This window comes from Carcharodon carcharias, chromosome 13 (genome assembly GCF_017639515.1).
Source record: "Carcharodon carcharias isolate sCarCar2 chromosome 13, sCarCar2.pri, whole genome shotgun sequence".
Taxonomy (NCBI): domain Eukaryota; kingdom Metazoa; phylum Chordata; class Chondrichthyes; order Lamniformes; family Lamnidae; genus Carcharodon; species Carcharodon carcharias.
Genome location: NC_054479.1, coordinates 49,073,327 through 49,093,251, shown reverse-complemented (window position 1 = coordinate 49,093,251; position 19,925 = coordinate 49,073,327). Strand labels below are relative to the sequence as shown.

At 42.7% G+C, this 19,925-nt stretch overlaps 1 protein-coding gene across 3 annotated transcripts in view; it reads left to right on the top strand.

Moving 5' to 3' along the window:
• kremen1 (kringle containing transmembrane protein 1) overlaps window positions 1-19,925 on the top strand; it is a 253,321-nt gene that overhangs the window by 22,156 nt on the left and 211,240 nt on the right. The gene's annotated exons all lie outside the window — the stretch shown is intronic.

Sequence of the window (19,925 nt, the reverse complement as noted above, 5' to 3'; positions counted from 1 at the left end):
TCAGCCATAGAACCATAGAACTATAGAAATGTTACAGCACAGAAGGAGGCCATTTGGCCCATCTTGTCCATGCCAGCTCGAGGACACCCAGATGCCCTTTCTAATCCCACTTTCCTGCACCCAGCCCATAGCCCTGCAGCTTATAGCACTTAAGCTGCAGATCCAAGTACTTCTTAAAAGAGGTTAAAGTTTCTGCCTCTACCACCAACTTGGGCAGCGAATTCCAGGCACCCACTACCCTCTGCGTAAAAAAGTTCTTCCTCATGTCCCCCCTACACCTTCTGCCACTTATCTTGAATCTATGTCCCCTGGTTCTAGAATTCTTCATCAAGGGAAACAATTTTATCCTGTCCACTCTATCTATTCCCCTCATAATTTTGTACACCTCAATCAAGTCACCTCTCAGCCTTCTTTGTTCTAAGGAAAATAACCCCAACCTATCCAGTCTCTCCTTGTAGCTACACCATGATCTTATTGAATGGAGCAGCAGGTTCGAAGGGCCAAAGGGCCTACTCCTGCTCCTATGTCTACCTTTTTAGCTGTTTGTTGGGGCTTCCACACTCTATTTGAAGATAAGTATTTGGTCCTTAGTGTCCTGATTAAAATTATCACCTCAAGCAACACCAGGAACAGAAGATTAACCAGTTATTCCTCTTATTGTTGTTTGTGAGAAATGGACACAATGGTGCCTTGTTCATTTACATAGCAATGGAGTATTTCAATGCCATTCAATGTATGTGAAGTTCCTTGGGATATTTCAGAGAGGTGTAGCAAGGAATTAGATTTTTCCTATAAAATCAAAGTAAATCTACTGTATAACATAAATTAGTCATTCTCTCTATTGATCGCAAATGACAATCTGTTATTCCAAAATATGCTGGAAAAACTCAGCAGTTAATGCTTCAAGTCCGTATGACTTCTTCATTCTGAAGAAGAGTCATATGGATTCGAAACATTAACTCTGTCTTTCTCTCCACAAGTGCTGTTATACCTGCTGAGTTTTTCCAGCATTTTTTGTTTTTGTTTTAGGTGTCCAGCAGCCACAATCTCATGCCTTTATCTGTTATTCCAGTTGAGTTTGGTCAAACAATGACAGTAAATGCTTTAAGAAGTTTGAAGTCTTGCTTTCTCTTTAATTTTCCTGCTTGAAGGTATTGGGATCCTCACTGGGAAATTCTTGGACAGACAGCAGTTACTCTTTGGTATCTCACCCAAGTACTAGTGTGTGAACCTTGTCAGTGAGTATCAAGTTTTCCTGATCAGGACATTGCAGCCAATCCCCACCTTGTTCTCACCCAATGACTATGCACACACCACATCCAGTAGGGGTCACTGTGTAACTAGCAGGGGCAGGAGTACATGGGCGCTGGTGCCAATTGTAGTGCCCCTAGTGATCAGTTGAAATCAGTAGATTACAGATCAGGGCTGGAACCTGGATGGCATTTGGTCAGTACAGTTCAAGGGTGGAAACTTCACATCTTCAGTGATTGGGAAAACTTTCAGGTTGAAGTATCTAAAAGTGGATATCATATTTTGCGATGTAACATGTGGATGCCAAAGCATGCCATCAAAACTTATGGGACTCTGTTGTATTTTCATTGCCACAGCTCATGTTCAAAATGGAGGAAACACTAAACGGAGTCTTCCACTCCTACTTGCTTCTGATGAAAAGAAAATTAACAAACACTTGCAGTTATCACATTTCTCGAAAACGTGCCATAACACTTCATTCAAAATTAATTACTTTGAAGTGTTATTACGTAGGCAAGTGTGCTGTCAGAAGGTGCTAAGTGCAGGTTTGATAAGTCCCTGAAAAGGAAGTGGAAAAAAAATCAAATGCATCTGCACAGTTTGGAAGCTGACCCCAGCACCCCCTAACCAACCCTGTCCGCCACCAACTCCATCAGCACCAAACCTGTGGAATTTAGATGGGAAGGGCTTTCCTTATGTGTCTCAAGACATTTCTTTGACAAGAAAGGGGCAAAGTAAAGTATTTCATATTGAATTTCTGTTTCTTTCTACTTCTGAGCAATAGGTTAAAAGATAGTCACATTTTATAACACCCGGCTCCATCTATTCGATGATCTCAGTAAAACTAGCCTAGGCGGTTTCAATCCTGGTTCCCAATAAATTTGAAAAACAACCAGGCAATATAAGCTAAAGGGTACAATTCTACAGAGGGTTCAGGAACAGCTGGACATATACGTACACAACTCATTGAAGGCAGCAGGGCAGATTGAGAAAGTGGTCAAAAGGCACAATGGAACCTGGGCTTTATAAATATGGGCAGAGGGTACAAAAGCGAGAAAGTTATGATGAACCTTTATAAAACACTGGTTCAGTCTCAACTCGAGTATTGTGAGCAGTTCTGGGTAATGTGTTTTGTGCCTCAGAGATCTGCAGAGATGACACTTGCTAGGTGCTATGCATGAACAGGAGATTTATTATAATGCTTTTAAAGTATCTGCGCCTCATGCTTACTGCTTGGGTTTCAGTTTCTCTAATCCCACTCACAAGCTTAACTCACAGCACATAGCACAGTGAGCAGTTAACAGACACACATAATCAAACAAAAGAACACAAGGACTTAGAGCAGGAATAGCCCATTCAGGCTCTCAAGTCTGCTCTGTCATTAAATAAGATCATGACTGAGCTGATTGCGGTCTCAATTCCACTTTCCTATCTGCCTCCCATTGTCCTTGACACAATTGTCAATCAAAAATCTTATCTAACTCAGCCTTGAATATATTTAATGCTCTCTGGGGTAGAGAATTCCACAGACTAATGACCCCTGAGTGAAAAAACTCTCCTAAACTCCGCCTTAAATCGAAAACCCTTAATTTTTAATCTTCCCCCCAGTTCTAGACTCCCCCATAAGAGGAAATACCCTCTCAGCATCCACCCTGTCAAGTCACCTCAGAATCTTATATGTTTCAATAGCACCATCTCTCATTCTTCTAAACTCCAATGGGTATAGACCCAATCTGCTCAACCTTTCCTCATAAGAAAACCCCTTCTTCCCAGGAATGATACCCTCTTTAAACTGCTTCTTTTGCAATTATATCCTTAAGCAAGGGGACCAAAACTGTACACAGTAGTCCAGATGTAGTGTCGTTAAGATCCTGTACAGCTGTAGCAACGCTTCCATATTATATACTCAATTCTCCTTGTAATAAATGCCAACATTCCATTTGCCTTCCTAATCATTTGCTGTATCTGCATACGAACTTTTTGTGATTCATGAACCAAGACACCCAGATCTCTCTGTGCCACTGAGTCCTGCAATCTCTCCATTTAAGTAGTATACTACTTTTCTCTTCCTCCTGTCAAAGTGGACAAGTTCACATTTTCCCACATTATACTCATCTGTCAAATTTTTACCCACCTGTTTAACCCATCTTAATCCCCTTGTAGATACTTTGGATTGAATATTACGGGGAGGCAGATGGCTCCCCTCCGCCAGCAGCCCCTACCCTCCCCATCCCCCCCAGAAACAAAGTTGGCATGGAGCTGACCTGCTCCACACTGGTCTGCCACCTAGCCATAACGGACTGCGGTAGGCTAAACAAGGGCTGAGTGGGACTTCCGCTCCTCTCTGTGGAGGAAGTCTCACCCTCAGGAGCTACTGGACAATCCAATTGGCTGGCAGCTCCATCAGCCCTGGCAGCACCAAGAGCATGTTAGTGGGCACTGCCAGGACTGCAAGAAGAGGAGAAAGGAGGCCCATGGATTCCTGAAAACAGCTAAGTCTTGGGCAGTGGAGTTGGGGGGTGGGGGGTTTGGTTAAGCCGGTCATGGGTGGGTGTTGGGGCTGGGGCTACATGAGTTTAAGGTTGCAGGCAGGTAGGAAGAAAATAATTGGGGTTCTGCCTTAGTGGGGCCACCCACTATTTAGCAAAGGACAGCCCCTGAAGATTCTTCTCTTGTCATCCTTTGAAGAGATTATTTAAAAAACCAGATTGCCTATTTCTACCCAACTGCTCACGCCAAACATTTTATGGTATGGGCAGAGTATTATCAGAGTCAGTTGGCTTGGTAACAAGCCTAATTCACCATTGATTATTTACTTAAATATGGTGGGTGGGCTGCCAATTTCAGCAGCTACTCATCCCTGTATTATGGGGGTGAGCTTGGTTGGGGGGGGTTGGAAGTTGGCCACCCTATTTATATACCCCCCGCCAAAAACATGCCCAGGAGGGGCACATAAAATGCAGCCCTTTATGTTTTCTTCATAACTTACTTTCCTACCTACCTTTGTATCATCAGCAAATTTAACAATCAAGCATTTGGTCTCTTTATCCAAATCTCTGACGTAGATTCTAAATAGATTAGGCCCTGGCACTGATCCCGGTGGCACTTGACAAGTTACAGCTCGCCAACATGAAAATAACCCATACATCCTTACTCTCTGCTTCCTGTTAGCTAACCAATCCTCTACCCATGCTAATATGTTATGCCCTACGCCTTGAGCTCTTATTTTGTGCAGTAACCTTTGATGTGGCACCTTATCAAATGCCTTTGGAAATCTAAGTACCACATCTTCATGTTCCCCTATATCTACCTTGCTTGTTACTTCCTCAAAGAATTCTAATAAATCAGTCAGTCATGATTTCCCTTTCACAAAACCATGTCAACTCCACCTGATTATATTAAGGGCTTCTAACTGCTTGATCCCATTATGGTTTTCTAAATGTTCTGCTATTACTTCCTTAATGATGGATTCTAGCATTTTCCCTATGATAGATGTTAGGCTAACTGGCCTGTAGTTTCCTGCTTTCTGTCTCCCTCCTTGAATAAAGATGTCACATATGCAATTTTCCAATCCTCTGGGATCTTCCCAGAATCTAGGGAATTTTGGAAGATCAGAGCCAATCCATCTACTATCTCTGCAGCCATTTCTTTTAAGACCCTGGGATGCAGGCCATCAGCTCCAAGGAACTTGTCAGCCTTTAGTTCTAATAGTTTTCACAGCACCTTTTTCCTAGTGATTGTGATTGATTTAAGTTCCTACCTCCCTTTTACTTCTTGATTTTTAAGTATTCTTGGGATATTTTTTGTGTCTTATACAGTGAAGACTGACTCAAATACCTGTTCAACATTTCTGTCGTTTCCTTGTTTCCCATTATTAATTCCCCAGTCTCACCCTTTAAGGGACAAATGCTTACTTTAGTTACTCTCTTCCTTTTTAAATGCTTATAGAAACTCTTATTATCTGTTTTTATATTTCTAGCTAGCTTTCTCCCATACTCTTCTCCCTCCTTTTTTTTTGGTCATTTTTTGCTGGCTTCTAAAATCTGTCCAATCTTCTGACCTACTGCTAACCTTTACAGCATTGTACGCTTTTTTGTTCAATTTGAAGCAATCCGCAACTTGCTTAGTTGGTCATGGATGGTACAGCCTTCTCATGGAGTCTTTCTCGCTCACTATATTTTAGCTGAGAATTATGAAATAGCTTCTTAAATGGATGAGCTGCTTCTAACTCTCCTACCTTTTAACCTATTTTCCCAGTACAGTTTAGCCAACTGTGCCTTTATACCTTTGTAATTCCCTCTATTTAAGTTTAAGACATGAAAACATAAGAATTAGAAGCAGGAGTAGGCAATTCAGCCCCTCGAGCTTGCCCCACCATTCAATACAATCATGGCTGATCTCATTTCGGCCTCAACTCCAATTTCCCGCCCTCTCCCCATAACCTTTCAACCCGTTACTAATTAAAAATCTGTCTTTCTCCTCCTTAAATTTATTCAGCATCCCAGCATCCATTGCAATTTGAAGTAGTGAATTTCACAGATTCACGACCCTTTGAGAAAAGTAATTCCTCCTCATCTCTGATTTAAATCTACCATCCCTTAGCCTAAAACTATGGCCACTCATTCTAGAATGCCCCACCAGGGGAAACATCCACTCCACATCTACTTTGTCTATCCTCTTTAGCATCTTATATATCTCAATTAGATCTCCTCTCATCCTTCTAAACTCTAGGCCTAAACTGCTCAGTCTTTCCTCATAAGACAAGCCACGCATCTCTGCAATCAATCTAGTGAACTTCCTCTTAACCGCCTCCAATGCGACTACATCCTTCTTCAAGTAAGGGGACCAAAACTGTGCACAGTACTCTAGCTGCGGTCTCACCAATGCCTTGTACAGTTGCAACAACACTTCCCTATTTTTATATTCTATTCCTTTAGGAACAAATGCCAAAATTCCATTTGCCTTCCTTATTACCTGCTATACCTGCATACTAGCTTTCAGCGATTCACGCACAAGGACACACAAATCCATCTGCACTGAAGTTTCGCTGCATTTAAATAATAAGTCACCTTTTTATTCTTCCGACCAAAATGGATAACCTTACACTTATCCACATTAAAACCCATCTGCCAAATTTTGTCCCATTCACCTAACCTGTCCATATCCATTTGTAAATGTCTTATTTCTTCATTGCAACTTACTTTCCCATCTATTTTGGTGTCATCTGCAAATTTAGCTGCCATGCCTTCTACCCCTGAATCAAGTCATTAATATAGATTGTAAATAGTTGGGGCCCAAGGACCGAACCCTGTGGCACCCCACTAGTTACAGCTTGTCATCCAGAAAAAGTCCCATTTATTCCGACTCTCTGCTTTCTGTTGGTTAGCCAGTCCTCTATCCAAGCTAATATATTACCCTTAACTCTGTGTCTCTAGGCTTAGACCCATATGCCTCACCCTCAAACTGAATGTGTCTGTCTATCATGCTATGATAACTGTTGCCTAGAAGCTCCTTTACTATAAGATAATTAATTACCCATGAATTGCCCATTAGCAGGTATAAAATAGCCTGCTCCCTGGTTGACACTAGAACATGCTGCTCTAAGAAATTGTCTTGAATACCTTCTGTGAATTCATCTTCCAGGCTACTTTTGCCAAATAGCGAACAATTGAACAATCAAACTCAACATGGATACCAAACTTTTGGAAGGATGTGAAGTTATTAGAGAGGGTGCAGAAAAGATTTATGGGAAAAGTTCAAGGGATTATGTGGATAGATTGAAGGAAAAAAAATTGCATTTATATAGTGTTTTTTACAACCACCAGATATTGTATAGTGATTTACATTGAATGAAGTACTTTTTTTTGAAGTGCAGCCACTGTTATAATATAGAAAACAAGATAGCTAATTTGCACACTGCAAACTCTCACAAACAGCATTGTGATAATGACTGGATAACCTGCTCTTGTGATGTTGATTGAGGGATAAATATTGGCCAAGGCATAAGGGATAACTCCCTGCTCTTCTCCTAAATAGTACCATGGGATCTTTTATATCCACCCAAGCAGGCAGACAGGGCCTCAAAACATGAAATCTCCAACACTACAGCACTCCTTCAACATGCACATCGGAGTGTCAGCCCTCATTTTTATGCTGAAGCCCTGGAGTGAAACTTGAATCCAGAATCTTGTGACTCAGAGTGCTACCCACTGAGCCGCAGCTGACACAAACTGTCATTGCTCTCCTTACAGAGGGTTGAGAGAAAATTTGCCAGATGTGTTCAAAATCATGAGGTGTCTAGACAGAATAGATAGAGAGAAATTGTTCCCATTGGCGGAAGAGTCAAGAATCAGAGGACACAGGTTGAAAGTGATTGGCAAAAGAAACAAAGCTGACATGAAGAGAAAATATTTTACGCAGTGACTAATCTTTGCAGTACTTTACGCTTTTTCTTTCAATTTGACACAATCCTTACCTTCCCTTAGTTGGTTGTGGATGGTGCAGCCTTCTCATGGAGTGCACTGCTTGAAAGTGTGGTCGAGGAAAATTCACTTGTGGCTTTCCAAAGGGGATTGGAGGGAAAAAAATTACAGGGCTATGGGAAAAAGCTAAATTGCTCTGGCAGAGAGCCAGCACCCTAGAAGCATGTGCCAGATATGACAAAGCTTTTAGGAAGAAAGGTTTTCCTGCTGGAGGAATGGACAAAACTCAAAGCCCTTGACTCACTCACTGCTAGCCCAAGGCAGCAGAATGCAATATAAGGAAGTTGTCCTTTCAAAGAAGGAACACACACACCTGCATGATGCCCGAGAAATGTGTTGAACGTGATTTTAGCAATGCTCAGTGTCTACCTGATAGCTCTAAACAAACATTGGAGACAAGGGGAGGTATTTAATAGCAGCTGCTCTGAGGTAAATATATGGTCTTTGCTTTAAAGTTCTGTTGTGATCTGATGGTGCTTTGGAACACAGAGGAGGTGTTTCTAGGTTTTCAAAGAGCAAGTTAGGTTTGTTGAATGCTTGATGCTGGTATAGTGATCACTATCTCTGTGATTACATACTGGCAGACATAACAACAAGGCACGGCAGGAGAAGCTGGCTGAGTACCACAGGAGCACTATTCATGCTGAAAGTAAAACATGGAAAGTTGACTATATCTTTCTATCTATTGTTTCAGAACTATCATCCTTCTCAAAGTGAACGTTCGATCTAATCTGAATCGATTTTATCTAGTGGATTAGAATGATATTGGCTTGTAATGTGATGATACCAGAAGAGTTCAAACTTTAAGCTATTCACTATCCACTACCAAAAATCAAACCTAGAATCTGCAGGTGAATCTGTGTGAAAGGCTTATCACTCTATCTTCTATCTATCACTATATCATACCAAAACCTGCTTGTCTTGATTTTGTCATTAAAGGCTCATATTTTCACTTTCAGAATAGGGAATCCTTTTTTTCCCAGATGCTTTATATGCCCTGCACAGGACAATCAACATCAGTAATAAATCCAATGGTGGGGAGGCTGGGGTGGAATACTTTGAATGCTTATTGTTCAGAAAAATATTGGAGATGAGAAAAAAAAGACTGTATGACTGTTCAGAGTGATTGGAGGCAGGAGGTCATGTGATGAAGCCTTTAGGAATACATCCCAACAGAGTTGACAGGTCTACTGAGAAATCTTGGTGAAGGCCTGAGACCCACAGTGCTGGGCAACACCAAAGCTGAAAATGCCGAGGGGAAGATGGAGAAGGCCCAAAGTTTACTTGCTCGAACCAGAGGAGCACCCCTGTTCTCCCCGGCAAACCAGAAAACTTATTTAAAAAATATAAAAACTTGCTTTACCCTTTCGGCCTTGGCTGCTGTTCCCAGCAAGTTTTGCCTGATGAAAGCCATCAGTTCTCCCACAACCAGGCCAAGGGTTAAGATGGCAGATGGAATCCTGATGACTGCAGGCAGGTGTGTAAAAATCAGCCCCTTAAAGTCAGATTTCCTGACTGAAGCAGGCCAGGGGCTATGAGTGCAGCGTAAGTGCGGACCTAAACATTGAGGCACCGTTGGCTGCCCAACTCCATCCCTAAGATGAGTTCATTCATCACAGACCAAGAGGTGAGGCGGGGAATTCTGTGGTTGGGTAAGGGCAATACATTTGCAGATGAAGCCACGTCGTCAGCTCAGGATCCCTTTGGTCCAACTAAATGAGTTGCCATCCTGTTAGCATTTCCGGAGTCAAGATTTACTCATCAATCTGGTATGGAAGGAGGATGTAAATCAGAAACAAATTGGGAGTCCGGCAAAATCAAAGAAATGAAAGCTTTTGCCTTGTTTCTGCCCCAACATGCTGAAACATGAGGCTGCTCCTCTCTCTCCTTACTACTATCTCAAATAGATTGAAAAAGCAGAAGGATGATTTGATTATTGAAATGGTAGAATTACGTGCTGTGGAGGGTGCTGAATATAGATGAGTTTATTTGTATCTGCAATAGCTGAGCATAATTAATGATTGAATTATTTTGTTAATCCCAATGCCATGACTCAGTGACATCCTGTGCCAACATCTCAGCACTGCATCGAATAGCCTAGCTGCCATCACAGCTATTAATATTGAAAATTCAGTAGGCCAAGTTTTCTGACTGAAGCCTCCAGCATGGAACCTTACCAAGTGGGTGTGTCCACCAGGAGGTCTTGCGTGGAGCCTGTTATTTTCCATGAAATTTAACCAATGGGAGATCATGAGCTTTATGCATGATGTTTCTTAGTGGGCGAGGTTCCACATCAGGAGTGTATAGCCGGAAAATGCATTCAGTGTAGCGCTGAGGGAGTGCTGCAAGTTGCACATGCTGTTTCTTGGGTGAAACATTAAACCGAGGCCCTCTCAGGTGGATACAGGAATTCCGAAAACACTATTTGAAAAAGAGCTGGAGGGCTCTTTCTTGTGTCCCGGCCAAAAAAAGCAGATAGTCTGGTCATTTCTCTCATTACTGTCTTTGCGACCTTGCTGTGTGCAAATTGGCTGTTGCACCTCTCTGCATTATAACAATTACTACAACCTCAAAAGTACTTCATTGGCTGTAAAATAGTTTGGGAAATCCTGAGGACATGACAGGTGCTATACAAATGCAAGTTTGTACAGTATTGGTCTCCTTTTCTAAGGAACGCTGTAGTCGCAGTCGAATTGGTTCAGAGGTTTACTAGATGGATACCAGGAATGGGCGAGTTTTCTTATGAGAAACGATTGAAACCTTTAAGGTCCTGAGGGATCTTGACAAAATGGACGTAGAGAGGATGTTTCCTGTTATGGGAGAATCTAGAGGGGGTCACAGTTTAAAAATAAGGGGCCACTCATTTATGACAGAGATGAGGAGAAATTTTTTCTCTCAGAAGGTCGTGAATCTTTGGAACTCTTCCTCAAAAGGCAGTGGAAGCAGAGCCTTTGAATATTTTTAAGGCAGAGCTGGACAGATTCTTGATTAACAAGGGGGGTGCAAGGTTATCGGGGGTAGATGGGAATGTGGGGTTGAGGTTACATTCAGATCAGCCGTGATCTTATTGAATGGCAGAGCAAGCTTGAAGGGCCAAGTGGCCTATTCCTGCTCCATGCTAATATGTATAAATCTTTAGCTTTTGATTTTGTCTTATATTATAATAGAACTCCTTGTGATTGATGTCCTGTCATATAAATGACAAGAAGAAAGAACATGTGGAGTGGCAGTAGATGTCGCCGGATTATATGAACTGTTTGAGGCTTTGACACAATCTCAGGGGTTCAGATGTCATTTAAATGCAGCCAGATCTCAGATAGAATAACAATTGGATGTTGCTAAGCATCTAGAGCAAGGGAATGTGGTCTTGGTGGTTCCTGTAAATGCAGAAAGAAAGGCCTTAGGAACTTGCACTGGGCACTGAGGTACAGTGACAGTGTCACATCTTGCTGGTCAATGATCAGTAACAGGTGATGGTTTCAGTAACCTGCCCACCTCCAGAAAACGCCAACAGCTTTGGGCAGGTGACCCCCTGAAGAAAAAGAAGGGACTCTCGGTGGGGGATCTTCTGTCAAAAGATGGTTGACATAATCCTTGAGTTAGTCAATGGCATCCAAGCTCACAGCAGCACCATAGGGGTAGAACAGAATGGGTTAATTAAAGAGTGACTGAGGGTTTTCACAAGCACTACAGGTCTCTGACTTGAAACAGATTGGAAGAACAGCTACAGGAGCTCTGATGAAAGACGTCTGATGATAATGGGACAAACTCTGAACATTCCCTGGATGATTGCATGCTCCAAAGTCCCTAGTTCAGAGGACAAATGCTTGACTGTGCTTTTAAATCCCTTCATTACAAAATATCAAGGAAATCCTGCACACTTCAGGAGGGGGGTTGATGAAGTCTCCATGCTGGTATTACATGCCATCCTGTGTTATAAGGGCACTTGGGGAAGAACTGCCAACCATTGGCCCAAAGGCAAGTTTTGCATCCTGTGAGAATTGGCCTGTACAAATCAGGAACATGGTGACCATAGTTTCCCTCTCTTGTTTGTGAAAGGGGAGGGACTTACTGTAAATGGCAGCTCCTCAAGACATCATTGCAATGATGGCAGTCACTGATGATAATTATTCAGCAGTTCATGGATGTTCAAGTGTGACCAAGGGGAATTGAAAGACACTTTTCTGACTATTCAATCAATTATTACATTTTGGGAGGACTTCCTTGTTTGTCGATGCTATTTTGCTGCCACTCTGGAGTGGAAACAATGCCCATTTTGTCCGACTGAATGTGAGCTTCTCTCCCACGGCTAAATAAACTTTCAATTCCCCATTCTGTCATCTTCCTCCTCCAGCTGGGAGCCTACGCACATGAGGTCCCAAAACTCGCTGCCGCCTTTGTCACAAGTTTTACTTGGTGCTTCAGACTGGCAAGGGGTGATGTGCACCTATGCAGCAAGATGGGCAGGATGCCACCATTTAAAATCAACAAAAAAAAAGGCTTGGAGCTCATTACACAGATTAGAAAGCAGGCCAAGGTATTGGTCTTTCAGCAAATGTGTGCAATGAAAGCTTCAATGCTCCACAGCTCAGCAACCCCTCCCCGCCCCCATCTCTGGAATTATTTTGGAACTCCTTGCATTAAAGGGCCAGCCTCACAGTATTGCAAGCTATTCAAGCAGGCTCAGAGACGGGAACAGCCAGTTCACTAAAGCCTGCTATAGAGCTTTCTTGTTTGACACTGCAGTAAATTTGCTGAGTGGCAAACGTTGTCCTGGTGTGAAATCGGAATGTAACTTTCATTTAATTTATTAACGATAAATATGCAGAAGCATTCCTAAACACAAACATGGAAAGGTGCCTGGCATTGTATGGTGATGCTGGCCCTTTAAATACATCATCTTTTTCTTTGTATTTCTGATGAGGCTCAAGAGGGATCTTAGTGCTGGGAACCAGTTTTCCGATTTTAACAATCATTCACAGAGCACTTCTGCTGTTACTCCACAAAGAGCACTTGCTGCTAATGTGACATTTCCAACACCAGGCAGCCTTCTAACCTTGGAGTGAGACTGTCAGTTTAACATCAATTAGTGATGCATTATGAGCATTTTGGAAGTTCAAACTTGCACCGAGTGGTTGAGATTGCCTCATTTTAACAAGTAGCAGAGAGCTGAGACGTTAACCCTAGCCACTTTGCTTCGATTTATATCGATAACGCTAGTACTCTTTTTAAAAGTCACATCTTGTTTTTTATTCTTTCACGGGATGTGGGCGTTGCTGGCTGGGCCAGCATTTATTGCTCATCCCTAATTGCCCTTGAGAAGGTGGTGGTGAGATCCTTTCTTGAACTGTTGCAGTCCATGTGGTGTAAGTACACCCACAGTGCTGTTAGGGAGGGAGTTCCAGGATTTTTACCCAGTGATAGTGAAGGAACAGCCATATAGTTCCAAGTCAGGATGATGAATGGCTTGGAGGAGAAATTGCATGTGGTTATGTTCCCATGCATCTGCTGCCCTTGTCCTTCCATTTAATAGAGGTCACGGTTTTGGAAGGTGCTGTGTAAGGAGCCTTGGTGAGTTTCTGCAGTGCATCTTGTAGATGGTACACACTGCTGCTACTGTGCATTGGTGGTGGAGGGAGTGAATGGGGAAGGTGGTGAACGGGGTGCCAGACAAGTGGGCAACTTTGTCCTAGATGGTATCCAACCTCTTGAGTGTTGTTGAAGCTGCACTCGTCCAGACAAGTGGGGAGTACTCCATCACACTCCTGACTTGTGACTTGTAGGTGGTAAACAGGCTTTGGGGAGTCAGGTGATGAGTTACTCTTCATAGAATTCCCAGCCATGGACCTGCATTTGTAGCCACAGTCTTTATATGGTTGGTCCAATTTAGTTTCTGGTCAATGGTAGCCCCCAGGGTGTTCATGGTGGGGGATTCAGTGATGGTAATGCCATTGAATGTCAGAGAGATTTGTTGGCTTCTCCTTTGTTGGAGATGGTCATTGCCTAGCACTTGTGTGGCGTAAATGTTATTTGCCACTTAATCACCCCAAGCCTGAATGTTGTCCAGGTTGTGCTGCATATGGGCACAGGTTGCTTCAGTGTCTGAGGAAACATGAACGGTGCTGAACCTCGTGCAATCATCAGTGAACATCCCCACTTCTGACCTCTGATGGAAGGAAGGTCATTGATGAAGCAGCTGAGGATTGTTGGGTTAAGGACACTACCCTGAGGAACTCCTGCAGTGATGTCCTGGGGCTGAGATAATTGATCTCCAGCAACCACAACCATCTTCCTTTGTACTAGGTGTGACTCCAACCAGTGGAGAGCCTTCCCCCTGATTCCCCTTGACTCCAGTTTTGCTGGGCTCCTTGATTCCACACTCGGTCAAATGCTGCCTTGATGGCAAGGGCAGTCACTTTCACCTCACCTCGGGAGTTCAGCTCTTTTGTCCATGTTTGAACCAAGGCTCTAACGAGGTCAGGAGCTGAGTGACCCTGGTGGAACCCAAACTGAGCGTCAGTGAGTAGGTTATTGCTGAGCGAATGCTGCTTGATAGCATTGTTGATGACCCTCTTCTATTACTTTACTGATGATGGAGAGTAGACTGATGGGGCGGTAATTGGCTGGATTGGATTTGTCCAGCTTTTTTGTGTACAAGGCATACCTGGGCAATTTTCCACATTGCCGGGTAGATACCAGAGTTGTAGCTGTACTGGAACAGATTTACTAGGGATGCGGCAAGTTCTGGAGCATAAGTCTCCAGTACTATTGATGGAATGTTGTCAGGGCTCATAGCCTTTGCAGCATCCAATGACTTTAGCCGTTTCTTAATATCATGTGGAGTGAATCAAATTGGCATCTGTGATGCTGGGGATCTCAGGAGAAGGCTTAGATGGAATCATCTGCTCGACACTTCTGGCAAATACTTCAGCCTTGTCTTTTGCACCCATGTGCTGGGCTCCTCATCATTGGAGCCTCCGCCTCCAGTTAGTTGTTTAAATGTCCACCATCATTCACGACTCCTTATGCTGTTTGGTGCACAAGCCGCCCTGGGTTACAGCTTCATCAGGTTGACATCTTATTTTTAGTTATGCACAGTGCTGCTCCTGGCATGCCCTCCTGCACTCTTCATTGAACCAGGATTGATACTCCGGCTTGATAGGGATAGAGTGGGAGTTATGCCAGGCCATGAGGTTACAGATTATGGTTGTATACAATTCTGCTGCTGCGGATGGCTCACAGTCTGTCATGCCCAGTTTTGAGTTGCTAGAATTGTTCGAAATCTATCCTATTTAGTATCTCATAAAAGCTTATAAGCTGTAATTTTAAAAATTATGTGCAATTTTAAAAATTTGATTCTGTAAATGGATTTTATATGTTTCCCTTTTTGCAGTGAAACAATTGGTGCTTTCAAACCTAAGATCATTAGATTTTTATTAGCCTAGGGTATCAAGGGATGTGGAACTAAGTTGAGTAAATGGGGATAAGGTACAGATCAGCCATGCTCTAATTGGATGGTAGTACAGGTTTGAGGAGCTGAATGGCCTGCTCTTGCTCCTTTGTTCCATTGACACTCGGTGATATTGTTCGGACAACTGATTTGAAAAAGCTACTGAGAGATACAGTGTGATGCAGGTTGTATTCGCTGAATATGGCAGACTGAGGTGTGATTTACTAAAAGGATTTGATGCAATGTTTCTTTCTTCATTCATGGAAGGTGGGCATCACTGGCAAGTCCAGCATTTGTTGCCCATCCCTATTTGCCCTTGAACTGAGTGGCTTGCTGGACCATTTCAGGGGGCAGTTAGGAGTCAACACGTTACTGTGGGGCTGGAGTCACACAGAGGTCAAACTAGGTAAGGATGGCAGATTGCCTTTCTTAAATGTCACTAGGGTTAAATGAGTTATGATAGCTTAGTGGTCATAAGTTCCAAATTTTAATAATTGAACTTAATATCCACCCGCTTCTATGGTGGGATTTGAACCAGTGTTCCCTGGGCTGTAGGATTACTAACCAAGTGACATTACACAGTGCCACTATTTCCCTGAAGATACAGTAGGTTCAGAGAAATGAGTTTCTTTGCTGAGGGAATCTAGAATAATTGGGGCACAATCTTAAAATTAGAGTCAGGCCATTTAGAATTGAAATCAGGAAGCATTTTTTTTCACACATGGGGTGATGTGGCCTTCCCTCCCCTCAAAAAGGCTGTTGCTGCTGAGCCAAATGAAATATTCAAGATTGAGATTGACTTTTTTCAAATTAAGTAATAAAGAGGGTGACAGAAGTAGGAGGGCCTTAGTTTATTTTAAAGATGCTGTGCGTTAAAATTTTTTGAATGACCCCCTCACCCTGAGTGGGAGCCATTTTGACTTTGTGCAATCGTGCAAAATGGGTGAAATCAAATTGGCAGCGTGTTTTACAATTCTCATGATTTTTATTTCCATTTTACATCAAGAGGAATATAGAGAAACAAACACGAGGAGAGATGTAAAATGGGCTGCTGACTCACAACTGCACAAAGTCAAAAGTGTATCCATGATTGGGACTCAGTGGGGAGTGATACTGGAAGATGCACTTCCTGAGAAATTGTAGCCTTGATATCCTGGAATATGGACTCCCTCCGAGCGCTGCTGCTCACTGGGAGCACAGGATTCTGGAATCATTCATGCTCTAACAATAAGTCCAACAATAAGCCAGGAAAGAATGACAATCCCTGCAGCACTATTGAGTCCTATATATCTTTTCTTTATTACAAACATGAGAGACAGACGTGTGTGGAATTACATAGGAATTTAGTTTCCCCTGCACAATATTGTTAGTTCACTGGTTAATATGTTTGCGTTAAATTGCTGTCTACTTATTTAATGCACTTGTCATCTCCAAACAGCTTAATGTCTATGCAAAAATAGCAAGCAGGAATCAACGTAGAGTGTTAATCATGGGTTAATAACTGTATTTAACTGTGTTAAAAAGTGCAGATGTGAATTTAGCAGAAAAGCTGAAATGGTATCTGATGTGATTAAAAATAGCGCCTGGAACAAATTAAATGCCCTTGCACAGTTATTAGCAGATAGAGAAGCGATAGCACCTAGAATTTCTATTTAATTTGACTAACTTGGTTACATTTAAAACTAACAGCTATGAAAATAAAATTTCCATCAGAACTGTCACTATTACTAGTGCACCATTTCCTTTTCTCTATGTTTCAGCTTTCCTCTCCTGATGATGTTGATTTATGTTGGAGTATGGCTTCATGGTTGCAGAGTGCCCTCCAGCACTTTGTCAAAGTGACCATCATTATTCCTGTGGAATCCTTCATCATAGCCACAGGAAGCTATTTGACCACATGGGGCATCATAGTCATGTCTAATCTTATCCTCAGCCAATGGACGGATGGGCATCCAGCAAGAATTGCAGGGTAGGGATCCACGGAGGGAAAGCTGACCAATTCTCTGCCCCACTTGGCAAGACTGGTTCCTGAAAGCAGGCAGCACCAGCCTGCCAACCATCACAGTCCTGATAAACATCACCTGGCTGGTTACTCACAATGCACAGCACAAGGAAGTCTCAGGCCCAAGTCCCAGTAGTCTGACAATGGGACCCTCAAACCAAATAACAGCTTGACTCCTTCTGCCAGAAGATCTCCTAGCTTAGGTGTCACATTTCTGAGTCAAAATACGGCCACTAAGAGTCTACGCTGTGTCAACACATGGTGCCACCATTGGCACACTAATAATAGAAGAAACCAATGCTCTTGAACAATGTTCTGAGTATTTATTTGTCTTGGTTACAATATAGCCCAGCGTTGGATATGGTATTTGAAGAAATGAAAGGGTAGGACAAGATGGTTTGGTCATAATTACTTGATGAGATGCGGTATGCCCATTTAGGAAATGATGTACCATGGCACTCATTGGAAGGCATCTGAATTATAAAGAATGCTGATGATGCTGCAAACTCCAAATTGGTATTTTCACTGTCTTAGTCTTTCTTGGCTTTGCTGTCCAGCTTATCAAAGGGGAATTGGAGGATTTACCTCTCTCTCTCATCAGGTACCATGTCCTAAGATTGCATTAGTGACCATGGATATATACTTGAACAGACAATATTTGCAAACTATGGGGAAAGAGTGGAGGAGAGTGGGACTAATTGGATAGCACAGACATGATGGACTGAATGGCCACTTCTGTGCTTTATGATTCTAACAAGGTGAATGCTGAAGCCTTTTTGTAGCACAGAGAACACAGCAGCTATCGGTTATTCTGGAAACCCCAGAAGGGAGTTAAGGTTGTATTGTAAGCCTCTCTCCAATTGTTGGAACATGCAGAGCATTGCTTCAAGATACAAGTGCTTCCTCTGAAAATAATTCTGGTTTTCACATGAGTATCTTTTTACCTTCATTTTGCTTCTGCTGGTGGCTCATGCATGGATAATTATGAATTATTGGTGCATCGAGTAAAATTGGTCTTTCTGGATTTCTCTTTCCCTCTTCGTTCCCATTCAATTAAAGGTAGCGCAGGCAATTGCCTTAAGGTGAAGGCTCTGTGAATGCTTCTGACGAGACTGGGATTGAACCACCTACCATGTACACACTAAAATTAAAAGAAAAAGAGTCCCCTTTGGGTCACAGAAGGCATAGAATTGGAGTTAAGTTCCCAAATGCAATGTAGATTCCGTGACGACCAGCAGTTCTGAACTACATCCTCACTCTTGTTGGTCAGTGATCAATTCGATGGAGCCACTTTTTCTGTTGATATGTCTGTGGCCAGAGAACTGTCTGACACTGCAGATGTTCTCTGCTAGCCCATAAGAAGTTCAACGCATAACACAAAAAAGGTCATGCTGACTTTGGTGACTGCTTAGCAATCTTCCTTTCTCAAATGCAGTGCCAGTGGAACTTTGCATGAATTCTCACAGGGCACGAGAACCCAGATTGTGAAAAGAAAATTTGAAGGAGCTCACCTTTAAATGAAGACTTTAGCTGTCTTCATTTCAACCTTCTCAGTGATGTGTATTTCACTGAATGATGTGAATGCATCAAAAGAGAAATGCTTGAGCACATTAACAGGCTCATGTGGAGCATAAACACCGGTATGAACCAGTTGGGCTGAATAGCCTGTTTCCACCCTGTAAATCCTAAATTTTATGTAACAAGGGATGCTAGTGTATTAAGTACGTCAGTCTGCTAGGCTGATTGGCACATTTCACCAATTGAATTAATTAATGGTCGGAGGGAAACAATCCCTCATTCAGCCATTTTGTTTGGGTTGGGAAATGGATGGGAAGTGAGTGGTGTAATACATTCCAAACATTGTTGGCTACTTACAATCCCAATCTCCTGCCAGGGTTTCCAGAATAATTGTTATCTGCTGCATGCTTCATTGTTCCTGTATCAGGTCTTTGGAAGAGCTATCCAATTATTCCCACTCCCTGCTCTTTCCTTGTAACCTTGTAATTTTTTTCTTTGTTTAATTTTTTCAAATATTTATTCCCTGCACCATCGATGCACAGTGGCAGCAGTGTGTGCCATCTACAACACGCACTGCAGCAACTCACCATGGCTCCTTTGACAGCACCTTCCAAACCCACAACCTCTACCCACCTAGAAGGACAAAGGCAGCAGCAGTATGGGAATACCACCACCTGGAAGTTCCCCTCCAAGTCACACACCATTCTGACTTCGAACTATATCGCCGTTCCTTCACTATTGCTGGGTTCAAATCCTGGAACTCCCTCCCAAATAGCACTGTGGGTGTATCTGCATCACATGAACTGTGGCAGTTCAAGAAGGTGGCTCATGACCAGCTTCTCAAGGGCAATTAGGGCTGGGCAATAAATGCTGGCCTAGCTAGTGACGCCCACATCCTGTGAACAAATACATTTTTTAGAATATATATTCAATTTCCTTTTGATAACCAGGATGGTAAAGTCAGGGCAGAGTAAAAGGGTGAAAAATACCCAATGAGATATTAGCAGCATAATCAGCAAAGCAGTACTAATTCTAGATGCATACCAGTAAGCGCCATGGCTACACTGGCTAGGATTTTTCAGCCAGCGTGCGGGGGCAGTCCCAATGTCATCGCATTGTCTCATGATGTTTCGTTCGGCCGGCAAGCGCTGGAATCGGCTGCGTGCCCACTAATAATTGAAAGGCCTATTAACGTCATTAACTAGGAAATTAATTTCAAGTT